The following is a 14,401-nucleotide window of genomic DNA, read 5'->3' on the forward strand; positions in this document are numbered from 1 at the left end:
TCCAGAAAGGCTGCTCACAGCTAAATCCTGTTTCTGGCAAATTCCCTGCCCAGATGGGTGACACTTCAGAGAAGTATCCAAATGGAACTTTGCAACCTCTGATGCCCCTCCATCCCTACTCAAGATGTCTTCAAAAGACAGAGGTTCCAGTGAAGGTCAGATTTTTGTAGCTCTCATCAAAGTCAAGGATCAAACATCCGTTTAATGCAAGGATTTGAAAGCTAGACTGGGCAAAGTGCTAGGACAGATGTTGCACGGAGCAATCCTGATGGGTCTTTTCAATCTCTATTATTTTTTATCATGACAAGCAATACTGTGTCAGCTCGTTACATGATTGACCTCAATAAAAAGTCTTTAAGATGGGAAGTCGTTTGGAGCACCAGGAGTAAACAGAGCAAATGTCAGAAAAATGCATTGAAGAAGGTAGCAAAGTCAAATGTTCATGGAGCTGAAGCCAATGAATGCCTGTTGAAGGTTTCCAAAGAGAAGAGTGGATATTAAAGGAGAGTTGCACAAAGTACAAGGCAAAGGCAAGAATAAAGGGAATGATTTTGCATATTCCAGCAGCAGTGTTTATGACATGCTGGCTCTCAGATTGTGGTGTTCACAGTCAAGCAAAATGCATTCGTTCTGGTTGCAGTTCAGTGCAACATATGCTTGGTCTCTGCAGTGGGAACGCCTAGAAAAATGTGATTTCCATCTGCTTCTGCAATTGCATGGAGGTGTGTGTGTGTAAGAGAGAGAGAATCTGAGCCATAATATAACTAGTGTGATCAGTGAAGAAAGTAAGGAACCTTTGATTTGTAGCTGCTCCGGTGCCAGTATATAAAAAACAAACAAACCCAGGCTTCTTATAGCTGCACAGCAATAGTGTTGAATTCATGGGCTGTGAGAAATGATATGGTCAGAACGTCCCAGGGTTGGTAGTGGGAGGTTTGGTGCTGGGATCTGGAAGGCACTGAGGTCTTTGGTGGGTAGCGGGGGGGGGGGGGGGGAAGGGAGTCAGTGGAGATCTCTGGAGATGAGGCAGCCCTAGTGTGTTGGGAACAAATGTAAAACAGCTTTTGTGATGGCTCAGATCAGCCTTGTTTTTAATTGGTAATGGAGAAACAATGGGCTGGTGCAGGGAGGATTCTTAGGCCAAGAGAGGGAGGGCAGAGAGGGACCTTTATAACTGGATCACCTGGAAGTGGTTGAAAGAGGAACTGGATAACAGGGAACTTGTAGGGAAGGGGAATATTTGGAAGTGACACCAGGCCCTTTATAAGAAGGGTGGCAAACCAGGAGCCAAGGAGAACTGGGCAGTTAGCTACAAGTGGGGGCTGATCTGCCACGGGGAATGATTGCTTAGGGACTATGAGACAGCTGAAATTAGAAAAGCACCAATGCTGTGCAGTGCATTCAGCTCACTCACTCTCTGCTACTCCTGCTGGTCTCAGCTTTTGTTGCTAAGCTCTCAGAAGAGAACATAGAGCAATGACCACATCAACATGTGCTGAGCTGTGTGTGTGCTTTGAAGGCTAAGGTGTCTGACCATATTGTTTGGCTCTCTTTATTTTGCCACATGTGTTGGGGGTGGTGGGAATGTAAAGTCCACAGTGGATACAGAAAGAACAGGGAGTCACTCTGCCACTGATATTTTGTGTGAACTTGGGAAAGTCACTTCACCACCTCTCTGTCTCAATCCCCTCAACTGCAATGTGGAGATAGCAACAAAGCCTCAGAAAATTTTGACTTTTTGTTGAAAAACTCAGCACCCCACCATTGAAAAATTTGGACCCAAACCTCAGAGATTTCTATTGGGACATGCCACCGTGGTGCCTCCTGAGAGCAGCAGTTTGGTGCGTCATGACTCCATGCTAGTGCGTGGGCTGGGTTTCCCAGCTGGACTACATCTCCCATGATGCACCATGGCATGCCTGTCTAGCCCTCTAATGGAAGGCGGGATTAGAGGAGAGCAGAATGCTGCCATTGCCTTAACACTGGTTCTCAGGTCTGCCATTCACTCTTCTCCCCAGCTGGGATTTGAAGACTGGTCTCTTCCGACCAGTTCACAGCAGCAGGAGAGAGGCGATGATCTTTCCCCACTGCTACTTTTAGCGCTCTGAGTAGCCATGTGCTTGAAGCAGGCTTCCCTTCCCACCCGGTTCTTGAGGTTCACATTTGCGGAGCCACGTTGGCTCCAGTGACACAATTTCTCTTTCTTGACACCAGCTCATCGGCCCAAGTGTCGTCAGCTACCGAGGCTCTACAGTCCAGGCCTGCACGTCGCGGTAATCATTGCAACGTGAAGACACAAGCACCTTACTACTGCTGGAGCCACCCGCGGTATACATAGTAGCTAGGACTGAAGCTGATTTTTGGCAATGGGGTCAGAACTCCAGACACACGTTTGCAAGGAGCCCTACTTTGTTTGCTTTCTTTTTGATTTTTTATTTCTGTTCTCTAGGCCCTGGATGGCACCAAGTTCTAAGTGTTTTTCCCACAGCTCTACCAAAGCCGTAAGACATGCGAAGCAAACTGTCTCTTTGCCCTCCGGCATGTGGGATTGTGAGGTTTTTTTGCAATGATTTTCTGTGTCCATTTGGCAGTAATGGACGAAGTTCCGGTATTGCAATGGGGTCATGAAGCTAAGAAAATGCATGGCGTTTTCAGTGGAGCGCACTGGAAACAGCTAAAGGTTTGACAGACTGGTGGATGTGACTCCCTGGGGAGGGATTCCTGCGGAGCCTATTGGAGGCCAGTGGCAGGTGACCTGCCCTGGGATAAAAACTGGGACACAAAAGAACTCAGGCCAACACAGACCCATGTTGCTCTAGTAGAACCTGGGTTTGGGGTGCGGGGTCCCTGGGGATTCTGGGTAGTCTGACCTTCACAGGCAGGGTGGACTTGTGGAAGGAGGCTGAGATGGCCCATTGCCCCACACAGAACATAACCTGGAGCCACCTACTCCCAGAGAGGAAGTCTGAAAGGCCTTTAGCGTGACCGAGAGCAGTTCCAGGTAGTTCGTACAGAGCCACTCTGCTTGCTACACGTTTGACACTTGCCGTCTTTGCCAAATGGGTATGTCAGAATGAGACACTCAGCCAAGCTGGCGGCTGCAGAGTTTGTCGGCATGAATAAACGGTTATGAGTTGCACAAATCTCCACCTCCCCTGCATTAGCACAGAGCCCACTGCAGGGTATAGCAAATGCTTCATTATCAGATGGTATCAATGTTTTCAATACTAATCTAGCATTAACATTAATTGACGTTAAGTGGCCATTAGTTCTGCATTCCACATGTTCCAAGAGCCCTTCCTGCCTGCCAGAGTGCCAGGGACACCAGCCTGGAGAATGGGGAACGCAACCAACCTGTTTCTTTCTCATGCCAACAGAGAACTGGGGGGGAAAAATTTCTCTTGCAGAAAAACACTGTTGCCGGCTGTTTCCTTGCCAGGACTTGGCCAAAGAGCCTGGGATGGGAGGCGGGGGAGGAGACAGCTTTACTGGCAATGGGGGTGGAGAGGAAAGGATGAATAAGACAAAACAGCTAAAACCAAGAAGCTGCAAAGATGCTCCCCAGGCAGAAGCATTTTCATGATGGTTTGAGATGGTGGCATTTTCAGGATTGGGAGCTTGGATGATGCTGGTGATTTCAGCAGAGGCACCGATCAAGATCAGGGTCCAGCTGGTGGGCGGTGCTGTCAATAAATGTTGTGAGAGATGGTCTCTGCCCCCTGACAGCGTGCACTCCAAATAGACAGACAAGGGGTAGGAGAAAGTGAGATGTAACACACACGCAGCGTGCCCTGAATAATGGCTTGCAAATGCCACATTTTATTTGTGTGTTTGGTAAATAAAAAGGTTGTTGGTAAGGCATTGAGAGCTGCTGTTTCCTAAGCATCAGGTTGTATGTGGTGCTTAATGTATGGGAAAAGCATTGATTTTATGCTAAAATCCTTACCTGTGTGTGTGGACTTGTGTCTGAGGCCGATCGATGTGTCATTAAGATTAACAGCCACTGGCACAGTGATTCCCCCCAGGTGTCCTTGAGGGATGGGGGGACCACTGGGGTGCCAACGAAGCCTTTGTTAAAATATTCTGCTCCACAATCAAAAGGAACATTGGGGCAATTTTCTTGTCTTTCTGGATGCAGCTAAACCCGCCCTGCCAGAGATGTGGCACCTCGCGACTCACCGACATACTTTGCCTTTGGAATGGACCAGATTGCACCAAATGTCAGCTGTTTTCAAAAATGGATCCAGGATACTTCCGTGCCCTCCCCCACCCCCGTAAAGGCCCTGCACCCGGCGTCACTCGCACAGCCTGTGCACACGGTGCTGCGTGAGCAACGCCTCTGGCCTGGGCTTTCAGAAACCAAGTTCACACAGCTCCAGGAAATCCCTCTGCTCAGCAGTTTGCCAGGTGGTTTTGGCTCCACGGTTCCGAGAATGTTTTTTTGTTTGAAATGGGAAGACAAATAAATAGGTTTCCTCTCCCCCACCCTGACTGCCCCATCTCTCTGCGAGCAGCTGCTCCCCAGTTCTTGGGTTGGATCATGGGGATGGGTGGAAACGTTTTGGTGGGAGACTGTTGCCAGAATATCTCAGAGCTGGAATAACCCCAAAAACTGGCTTCCTGGTACTTCTTGCTACTCTGGCTGTGCAAATACAAGGAGACTTGTATCCTCGTGGTATTAATGCCCTTCCCAGCCAGAGCCTGGGAGAGCACAGGTTCATGGAAAAGAGAGGATAATACTAAAAAATGAACTGAAAAGGTCCAAATCTGGGAAAGCTTTGTGCCCTGGCTTTGATTCGAGTTTTGGGTGGAGGCGCAGGCTGATTATGGGTTTATCCTGATTTGCTGCTGCTTTTCTCTGTATGTAGGTGAGCAAAGGGTGCTCGTGAATCATGTTGAAAGTTCCCTCAGCGACGGGAAAAACTCCCGCATTTCTTCCACAATAATAGCACGACATCTGCTTAACGATGACTCAGGCTGTTTTTCATCCAAGAAAAAGTACCCACACACCCGACCAAATGAGAACGTGTTCCTGCCAGGAGACAGAGAAGGAAAGGGAGGGAAATAATGGGACAGGGCAAACAACGGACATTAGATGGGACAAAGCTAAGCAAGAATCAGGGCCTGCCTGTTGAGTTTTTGTTCCTTTAATTCCCACAAAACAGTCCAAGGACATGAGCAGACTTACAGGAACATCATCAGAATCATTCAAGGTGATTCCAGTTACTGGAGGCGGTGTGATAATTGCGTTAGATGAATTACAGCCGGATAAAACTACCCGTTCGCGTTACATGCAGCTAGAGAAAATTGATAGGCCTCATTAAAGGGTAAAGCAGAAAAGTAGCTCACTTCGAAAGTGCAGAGGCTTTTCTAGTCATGGCTTATGAGAAACGGCTGCAGCCTGGCTGGAGGGACAAGCAGCCCTGTTTATTCCTGGGACAGGCACACACCGTCTTGCAAGGCGTGTTCCCCTCTTTGCCGCAATGGGGCTCAATGTGGTCCCGCCGGGCTCCCGTCCAGGGCGAGGTGGTGCGGTCTCCCTAACCCATTTGTTCCTTGGCCTGGGTGGAGGAGGCTACCATCAGTGCCAATGACGGTGGGGGTTTCACTTGTCCATTAGGGGCAGCACGCTCTGGTCCTGATCCAGCCCAGCACTCGAGCACACGCTTAGCTTTAGACGCGTGAATAGCTCTGCTGGCATCCGTGGGGGGCTGCTCGTGCATGCCGCGAGTTAAATGCCTGCTGAAGGGCTGGACCGGCGCAGGATCCGAGCGCTCAGCGCCTTGCAAGATTGAGCCTCTCGCTCCACGTAGCCATCGGAAGGCTGCCCGAGAGTGGAGACTGGCCTCCAGTGGGTTTGAATCGGGCCCATCCGCTCTCCTGCTATGCAGGGTCACTTGTCCCTTAGGGGTCGATCCTACAAGGCATTGTGGCCCTGATACAGCACCACTTTTGGACACAACAAATCCTGCATCTTGGCAGGGGGCTAGACCAGACGGTCCTTGCGGTCCCGTCTAACCCGATGGGTCTAGGGTTCTGTGGAACTAGCTCCACCGATGTCAATAACCACACTTCACACCTCCAGGCAGTTCGATGAAGAGCACCCTCCGGTCTGAAAGGCCTCGCTTTTGCTGGCAATTTTGTCGGTTAAGCACTATGCAGAAACTCAGAGCCCCTGCCAATATTCCTTCCCCCAGAGAGCAGAATGGATGTCAAGAAGCTCTTTTTAAAGCCCACACTAGACAAGTCTTTCCACATTACCTCCGGTGACGCATCCCGCTGTTCTAACGCAATGTGACTGAAGCACCAGACCTTTAAATGTCAGACAGCGACAGTGTGACACGGCTCAGAAACAATGCAGGTTTCTTTGGAGAACTCAGACCGACAATGATCCTTCCACAATGAGAAATACTTGCTTTGCTGTGCCAGTCTGTGTATGTCACATTGAGCACATGTCCAGAAGGTCAAAGGGAGGCTGGTAGATAACCTTTCTGCTGAATTTCGAGGTGTTCCGTCCCAGATTACAAGGAAGCGTTGAGTGATACACTGAGAATTTGGTATTAAGATAAAACAAACAAAATCCAACCCAACAAGCTAGCATCTTTGATGAATGCATCCACTTGGCTGGTGGTCAGTTCCTCACAGTGGAGAGTGAAGCTTGTGTACAATCTGGCATAGATGAAGAGACTGAGCAGAATTCTGCAATGAATGGTTTTGGTTTTGGTTTTGGTTTTTGGTGGGGTTTTTTTTTGAAAATGCTGATTTGTTGAAACTGAAATTTCTCTTGGGGAGAAAGTCAGTTTCAATGAATTCCTCAATTTGGAAAAAGGTGGGGGGAAAATGTGAAATTGTTGAAATGAAATGTTATCTGGTTGAGAGTGACTTTTCAATTTATAAATGTTAGCTAATTATTTTTTTTTTGGTGGGGCGGAAGAAATGAAACGGTTGAAATGATCAAACTAAAAAGTTTTGATTGACCCGAACCAATGTATTTTATTTATTTCAGTTCATAAAAATGTTTTGAGTTTTTTGCTTTTCATCCCCGTTTGGGATTGGAAAATGTTTTACAATCTCAAAAGTTTCTGAAGAATGGGATCAGTTTCCCTCCCAGCTCTAAGAAATAACACAGGCGTCAGCAAGGATTTATCTGCAGGCGCAAATCTATATCAGCAGAAATCGAACACAAACCACAGTCAGCAAAAACAAACACATGGCAAAACTTTCCAACGGCTTGGTTGCTTTATTCAGAGCTCAGAATCTGGGTGTGGGATCTTTTGCCTTGCCAAAGGCATTTTCCCCCTTTTGTCTCTCTCCAACTTTCTTCTTTTACTGATGGGGAACTGAAGTACTTTTGTATTATGATACTGTTGGACCCTTTGATTCTACAATGTTGCCGTTGCGTGATATTTACCTGCAAACCATAATACACATCACAAATCAGGGGCCAGTGTGTAGCCGGCTGTTGATGCCTCAGGGTTATCTGTTGTTGTGTACAGGGGCTGGATGGAGGTGACGGACAAGGGTAGTCATCCCCTTAAAAGCTCCACCCACAAAATAAGCTCCACCCATGGGAGTCGCTGTAGATTGTGCGGCTGTTCAAAATATGAACACGGGCTCTCCGAGCTGCCTGAGGTTCTTTGAGCTGGGCTGCCCCTCTGTCGCGATGGCAGCTGGGCCAAATCTGAGTGAGTGGCGTTGATTGCAACCTGTCACAATCCCCTTCCTGCCCGCCCCATCCCCACAGGGTGGGTGGTGACCCCACAGGACAGGCCCTCTCTGACCCCCCCTGATTCCCTCCTGAGGCCCCAAGCCCCATGGAGAGGGTGGCATTACCTCAGGAGGCTACAGCTGTCCATGGACTCTGCCAGGCTCCTTGGTTGAGGAAAAACAATCAATGCTGGAATCTCCTGGCCCCAGAATGAGCCATCGCTCACAGCCAATCGTGCAGATCAGCTCTCCCGCCTCCCACGAGGAATGGAATAGTTCACAAGGCTGACATTTAAATTAGAGTCGCTGGGCGTCTGCATTTCCCCTCACTGGGAGGAATGGGGCAGCCCACGGCCCTCGGGGATATTGGTTCAGGCTCTCTGCTGTCTCCTCCGCATCTCTCACACTCGGTTCGTAGTTCTGAGATTTTCTTTGCGACCGTCACAGCTGGAGACTGACTCTTTTTAAAAAAATGAAAGCTGGTCTCTTCCGAGGGCGCGGGTACCGTGTATGGGCAGGGACTGGCTGTTTCCAAACTCTGATGAGGCACAAGTCTTCATTGCAGAGCAAGTTGAAACCGAAATGCTAGACAGAAACGTCTCAAAATGATTGAAGTCACTGAGCCAGAGTTGCATTTTCACTGATTAACTGAAGCTTATAAAATATTCCATCAGAATAGATAATAAAAGTATTAATTTGCTAAACCAAAAGTCAGTGGCACCTTCCATTCACTTATCCAGATCAAGATTATCGTGGTAAGATAGAGACATGTACCTGTGTCAGCGCTGCAGCCCACTGTGCACCGATTTCTCTCGATGCTGAATAAATGCACAAGTCAGTCATTTGCAATCATATGAGGACTACTGGGACTCAGATCTGAGTGCCAACACCGTGGTTAATTCAGATTCAGATTTTTAAATATGTCCAACAATTTTTGGAACGCCGGGGGTCCATTCACACAGATGCTCAGCTCCTACAAATCCAGCAGAAGCCCTCTGGAAGTCCAGCCAGAATTGGGCATTCAAAAACGGAGGCACCCACATTGAGTGGATTACCTATAATTAGTCAGACATTCTCTTAACCTAGGCAAGTCTTCATCAGCCTGCGTCACCGTCATCCTTCTAATATCTTACTGCCTGTTTGCTTGGTGATAGTACGGTGCACACAACAACCGTCGCTTGTTTAAATCTGCACATACATGTTTGGCTGAGCAAACACGTAGCGTAGACGTGTACATCGAGGACTCTTGCCTTCAAGCGGTGCTCTGCAGTAAACATCTTTCTGCAGCTCATGCAGTTTGGTCTTCTGAGCTGTTGTATAATTACTTTGGGTTACACTGTTTATGAGAGATGCAATGCAGACTAAAGCTACGCTGGATTAAAAGGTGGCTTTCCCTTTGTCACATCCTGGAAATACAGAAGTGGCTCGGTTGTCTCTCTCTCTCTCTCTCTCGCGCTCTCTATTTTATAACAATTTTTAATCTCGGAGATGTTTGAACATCTTGTTCAAATGAAAAGCATATCAGCTGTTTGTACTACGCCTGGCGGCAGCAGCCTGGCCAGCAAACAATGAAGACAAATGTAAAGTTGTTGGCCATTAATCTCAATCCTCTGACATGTGAAAGCACCTCAATCCTTAGCGTGAATATGGCAATGGAGCTATTGCTTTGGCTCTGGAAAAAGCCGCCTCCAGTGTTTGGAAACATAAAGTGTCGGAGAGGAACAAAACCAGAAGCTAGCAGATTTGTCCAGTGGCTGAGTCGGCCAGGGTTCGCTTGTATTATAATGCTGACCACTTTTAACCTGCAGGAAATCAAGAGCATACGTGACTGGCAGTTGGATACGGGTCAAATTGAGTTCTCAAAAATAGGCAGCTCAAAGCGTGGGCTCTTGGGCTCTTTATTATGGGCCCCATGGGAGCTGAATAGTTCAGGCTATGTTCTGACCAGGAGCTGTTCAGAAATAATATTGAATTGACTGGAGGCCGGTAGAAAGCTCCCAGCCCTTTGCCGACACATCCTCCATTCTTGCTGCAGGTGTCACTGATGCTATTTTGTTCAGCTGCAAAAGCGACAACCTGGGGGGCCCTGATTCTCAGTGATGCTGTGTCCCTTTGGCACTGTTCTTTCAGGATAAAGGGGCCTTTGCAAAGGGGTAAATGGATTTTACATCCACTTTAAGGCCCCGTTACACACCCGAGTGGTGGAGAGAGGCCTTAGTGTAAATGAAAATAAGGCCTCTCGTTTCTGGTGAAATTCAAAAGGTCCCCGGTGGTGAGGTGTGGAGTAAGCAACCCAGAACGGTGAAGCAGATTGGGAAGCCGTTATAAACAACAATCATCAGGGGATATTTCGCAGGAGAGGTAGGATGGCATACGCTGACACTGCTTTGCACAGGCTAATGTCTAACCTTTGCCCCTCTGCTGTAAGCTGGCTTTGACCTCTGCACTGCTGTGTGCCAGTTTTGTCACCAGCAGAGCTATGCAAAAAGTATTATTAGCCAGCCTCATCTGAATGAAAACCAAGAACTCGCTCGGACAGTATTTGCAGCTCCTTTTGTTCTCCTTCCCAATTCATTTCCTGGAGGGAACTTGTGGCCACAAAAATGTTCATGGAAAGAGAAAGTGTCATGAATGCTTGTCCCAATATGTATTGTAAAATAGTTATATGCACGGGTATTCATTCCGCAAGTGTGCACAGGGTGTCTTGAGAACGTTGCAGTTCTGGGAATCAAAATCAGCTGAGGTGTAGGTGCCAGTCACACAGCATCCCTAGCAAACGTTCAGAGCTGTATTCCCAGCGAATGCAAGAAATCCATAACACATCGTGGAAAGCTGGTCCCTGCCCCAAAGGGTTTACAATCCACAGAATACAGTTTGCATAAAAAGTTTTCTAATTATGAGCAGTGAATCAGACTGTAAAAATCTCAGCTTGGTGCTAAGAGGAAAAGTGGCTGACTTTGCTGACTAAGTGGTTCCTCTGTGAATAGTTCGCACACTCGAGTCATGCTGACCGCTAATAAGCAAAAAAAAAAAATTGGTTAATTAGACAACGAAATCCCTGGAACGTTTGGGTGAACTGAATTTAGAGATTTCATGGCGTCACCCAGCGCATCCAGCATCCGGTGTGTCTGTTCCTCCAAACCCAGCGGGTGCAGGAGCGGTGAGACCATTAGTGACCCCCACATCTACTGAGCTTCCATCATCACCACCTAAGGAGCTGCCTGCACCATTCCCAAGCACCATCATCCTAGCACCACTTAATAAAAAGCTGTGGCATTGAACCAGTATTGACTCAGCCTACAGAACCTCACCCAGACCATTTCCTGTAACACCCTGGGTGTTTTTGGGAGGTCTCTCACATAAGTAATGACCCTCTGCAGCTAGTAAGAGATGACAGATCACAGACCAAGTCAACCTGGTGGTAGTTATTACCCTGGATATAATTCTTTACACTGAAGGGGGGAAAAAAGTGTCAGTCTGTTTCCAGTCAAACATTCTGGGATGCAGAATCGTCTCTCATCTCAATGCCCTTTAGCCTGCGCTAAACGTGAGAATTACTGGGGTCTGCGAGGTGCTCTAACTCTCCATGCAAATCTCATGCTCTATGTTTATAACAGCGTCTAGGGCAGGACTACCGACAAGTGCTGCTTGACTTTCCATGATGCTCCGGTTTCCTCTTTCCCAGCCGTAGGCCCCGACTCTATGCCCGTTGAAGTCAACAGGAAGGTTCTTAGTGACTCTTGTTGCCGCTGGCTCAGGCCTGAGATCACATTTGTGGTGTAAAGAAGGGTGCAAAAGCACGGGACTCCAGCTTAATGACCTCACGCAGAGGTGCCACCAAAGACCACAACCTCGGTGTGAAATAGCCCTCATTCAGCCTTCGTTTACCAAGACCACAGTGAGACTTTTAAAATGACATTGCACTTCTTGGCCGAATGTGGTTTTTTTGCTTTCTTCTGAGTGAGAAGTGTTACTGGTTTCCACCTGCTTCTCCCACTTCTCCCAAATTTCGGAGATGAATGGCGTCTGAAAGTGGCCTTCTAATGTGTAGAACTACTGCCGGTTTTGGATCTCAAATTCCTTCTGGCATTTACTGTTCTGAAACTGAATAGAACTTTCATAACTCAGGATTCAATCTTTCCAGGGCCAAAATGTTTCCATCACCTCCTGCAAAAGGCAGCAAAGGTTTTATTAGCCTGAACAACCTCCTTGCCTTCCGCCCTCTCCAGGTTTGCTAGCAGCCTGCCAGATGTCTTTCTGTGCTGATAGGAACAGAACGTAGTAAAATACATTACATGTGGCACCAAGATTCAGTGTCTGATGCAAGAGAGAGTCCACAATAGTTGCATGTGACTTGAAGCACACTGGAGGAGATGACGTTAGTTTGTATTTTTTCCACTCTAATTCACTTATTTTGTGTTTGACTTCCCCAATTCCTGGAGTCTGTGTCATCTTCTTAGAAAGTTGATGTGCAAATCAGTTCCCCCTGAGATAAGCCTCAGCCATCTTCCACAATGCGCTAGGTGAATGTCCACTCACTCACTTCTTACTTCCAGAAACAAACCTCCAATGGGCACTGTGTGCTGCTGATGAATAACTCCAGCACCTTTCGAGAAGCCAGTGCTTTGACTGAGGCTGTGCTATGGGGCAGAGCTGATAAATATATGGCCTAAAGGCAGTTTTCTACATTGGTTCTTGCTACTTGAACTTGGAACCACCTTTAAAGCTAAGAACCATCAGCTTTTGCTTAGGAGAAGTTTAATTTATGAACTTTCCATTGGCCGGGGCAATGGGTTCTACTTTTACCATGTCTTATGTGCTGCCAACCTTGGCCAAATGGAGGTGAGTGCATCTTGGAAGTAGTCAAAAGACAAAGGCCATCTGCATTCCTACTTCAGCCATAAGTCGGTTGTCAGATGGGGTCAGGAAGGCCTTTGTTTGCCTGGTATTATGCTGCGTAATGAAGCACAGTGTATGTTTTGTGGATTGCACTTTCCACCGACATATGTCCCTGGCCCCCATTTGAGACAAGATATTGTGTGAGATGGGCTTGTTGATCTGTTCCAAAGTGGCAGTTCCTACCATTTCTACTCTGATTTGGCAGGGTGCAGAAGAAGGAGGAATCCTGACACCAGGAGACATTTTATCAGACATTTCTCCCTTAAAATTCAGTTTCCAAAGTTGTGACAATGCAACTTCGAACGTAGAGAGCTAAGTAATTCGCCAGTGGTGGGTTCGTTGAATTGGAATGCTGGAGGCACTTGGTTTTGAAAGGAGCTGGGAAATCAGTGATGCAAATATTTTATTTTCTTCATACTCTGACTGAGAGGAAGCCTTGTTTATTAAACCTCCTGAATGTGAGTCTTAATTAAATCTCCTCTGTCCCAGTACTTGACGATGCAACTAGGTCAGGAGTCAGAGAGCCAGGTATTTAGGTACTCAGGCCGTGCCTATGCTGCTGGCGAAATTCGGTGGCGGTTGGCTGGAGATATGCAAGCTGTGTAAAGTAGCTTGCGTATCTCCCGTCGACTTCCTGACTTCATGGTCCCCACTGGGCTGCGCCGACTGGAAATGCCCTCCCGTTGACTCAGCGTTAATTTTTTTGCAGGGGTGGATTAACGCCGTCAACTTCCGGATTGATTGAGTGGGTCTTCACCACCCCTCCATCAATCCCGCAGAATAGTGCCAACATGCCGCCGTGAAGGTAGACATGCCCTCAGTGTTTGCTCGGTGGGAATTCACTGGAGTGAGGAGGGAATAAATACGAAGACCTCAAGCTTTTGATCTATTTAACCCCCCGCCCCCACTTCTGGGAAGCAATCATTCCCTTCATTATATGATCCCGGGTTTCATCCATTCCATCCAGACGATGGGGGCTTTCAAATGACCCGAGGAACTGGAGCGGGAGCGTTCCACAATCTCCCCCCTTACACCCAGCCTGAATTTCCTCCCCTTGCTCCTAGCTCAGTGCATCTTCTGATTCCAGAGCACGTCTGTTCCTTCTGGGCTGTTTGGTTTCCTGTTTGTTCACTGATCGAGGGATGCTGCTTGTGTTTCATGTTTAGGAGGCTTTTTTATTCTCACTGTCCCCTCTAGGTTTGTATGGGAACCTAGAGTCAGTGGGAGGGGTGGGTGGCATGCTGTGCCAGGGACAGATATTTTATATGCTCCTTTCTCAGCCTCCTTCTGCTTTTTGTGGACCTTTCTTGTTCTGTTTTCCCAACACCACGGCTTCTTAGCACTGGCCTCTCTCTTCTGGCCTCTCCCCCCCCGCCATGCAGCGCCCTGCTGCCAGGATTGCAGCTACTGTGTATTCTTCACTTTTCACGCCTGAGCCCCCAGTTCCATAATTCTGCTTTAACCCCGAGAGGGTCTTGCTGAGGATGCATGGCTAGAAATATCCCATTATTAAAACTCAGTAAGGTTTGGGCAAGCGCTTTGGGAAGGGAAAAGGAGAGTTACTCGATGGATCTCCCAGTTGGTTTATTTCCAGCAACAATAATATATATTGCAACAGAATAACTCTGTTCAGAGAATGCGCAGGCTGCCCCATTGGCACTCTGCCATCAGGCAATGGCTAATTAAGGTTGCACCAGTAACCTTAATGCTGCCCCCTTTGTGAAATGCGTTACCGTGACGTAGGGCCAGATAGAAACACTGGTCAGGGTGGATTCTCCTTCAGCCCTCCTATCAG

General features: G+C 47.8%; 1 long non-coding RNA gene across 1 annotated transcript; it reads left to right on the forward strand.

Annotated features, from left to right (window-relative positions):
- The first annotated feature begins 1,338 nt into the window (after nt 1-1,338).
- Nucleotides 1,339-3,646, forward strand: LOC137147346 (uncharacterized). Its single transcript, XR_010918183.1, has 2 exons — nt 1,339-1,525; nt 2,215-3,646. It is a non-coding gene; the product is annotated as an uncharacterized lncRNA (long non-coding RNA).
- Nucleotides 3,647-14,401: the final 10,755 nt, after the last annotated feature.

Source organism: Emydura macquarii, unplaced genomic scaffold (assembly GCF_026122565.2).
Source record: "Emydura macquarii macquarii isolate MOO-44397 ecotype Brisbane River unplaced genomic scaffold, CSIRO-AGI_Emac_v2 contig_554, whole genome shotgun sequence".
NCBI lineage: Eukaryota > Metazoa > Chordata > Testudines > Chelidae > Emydura > Emydura macquarii.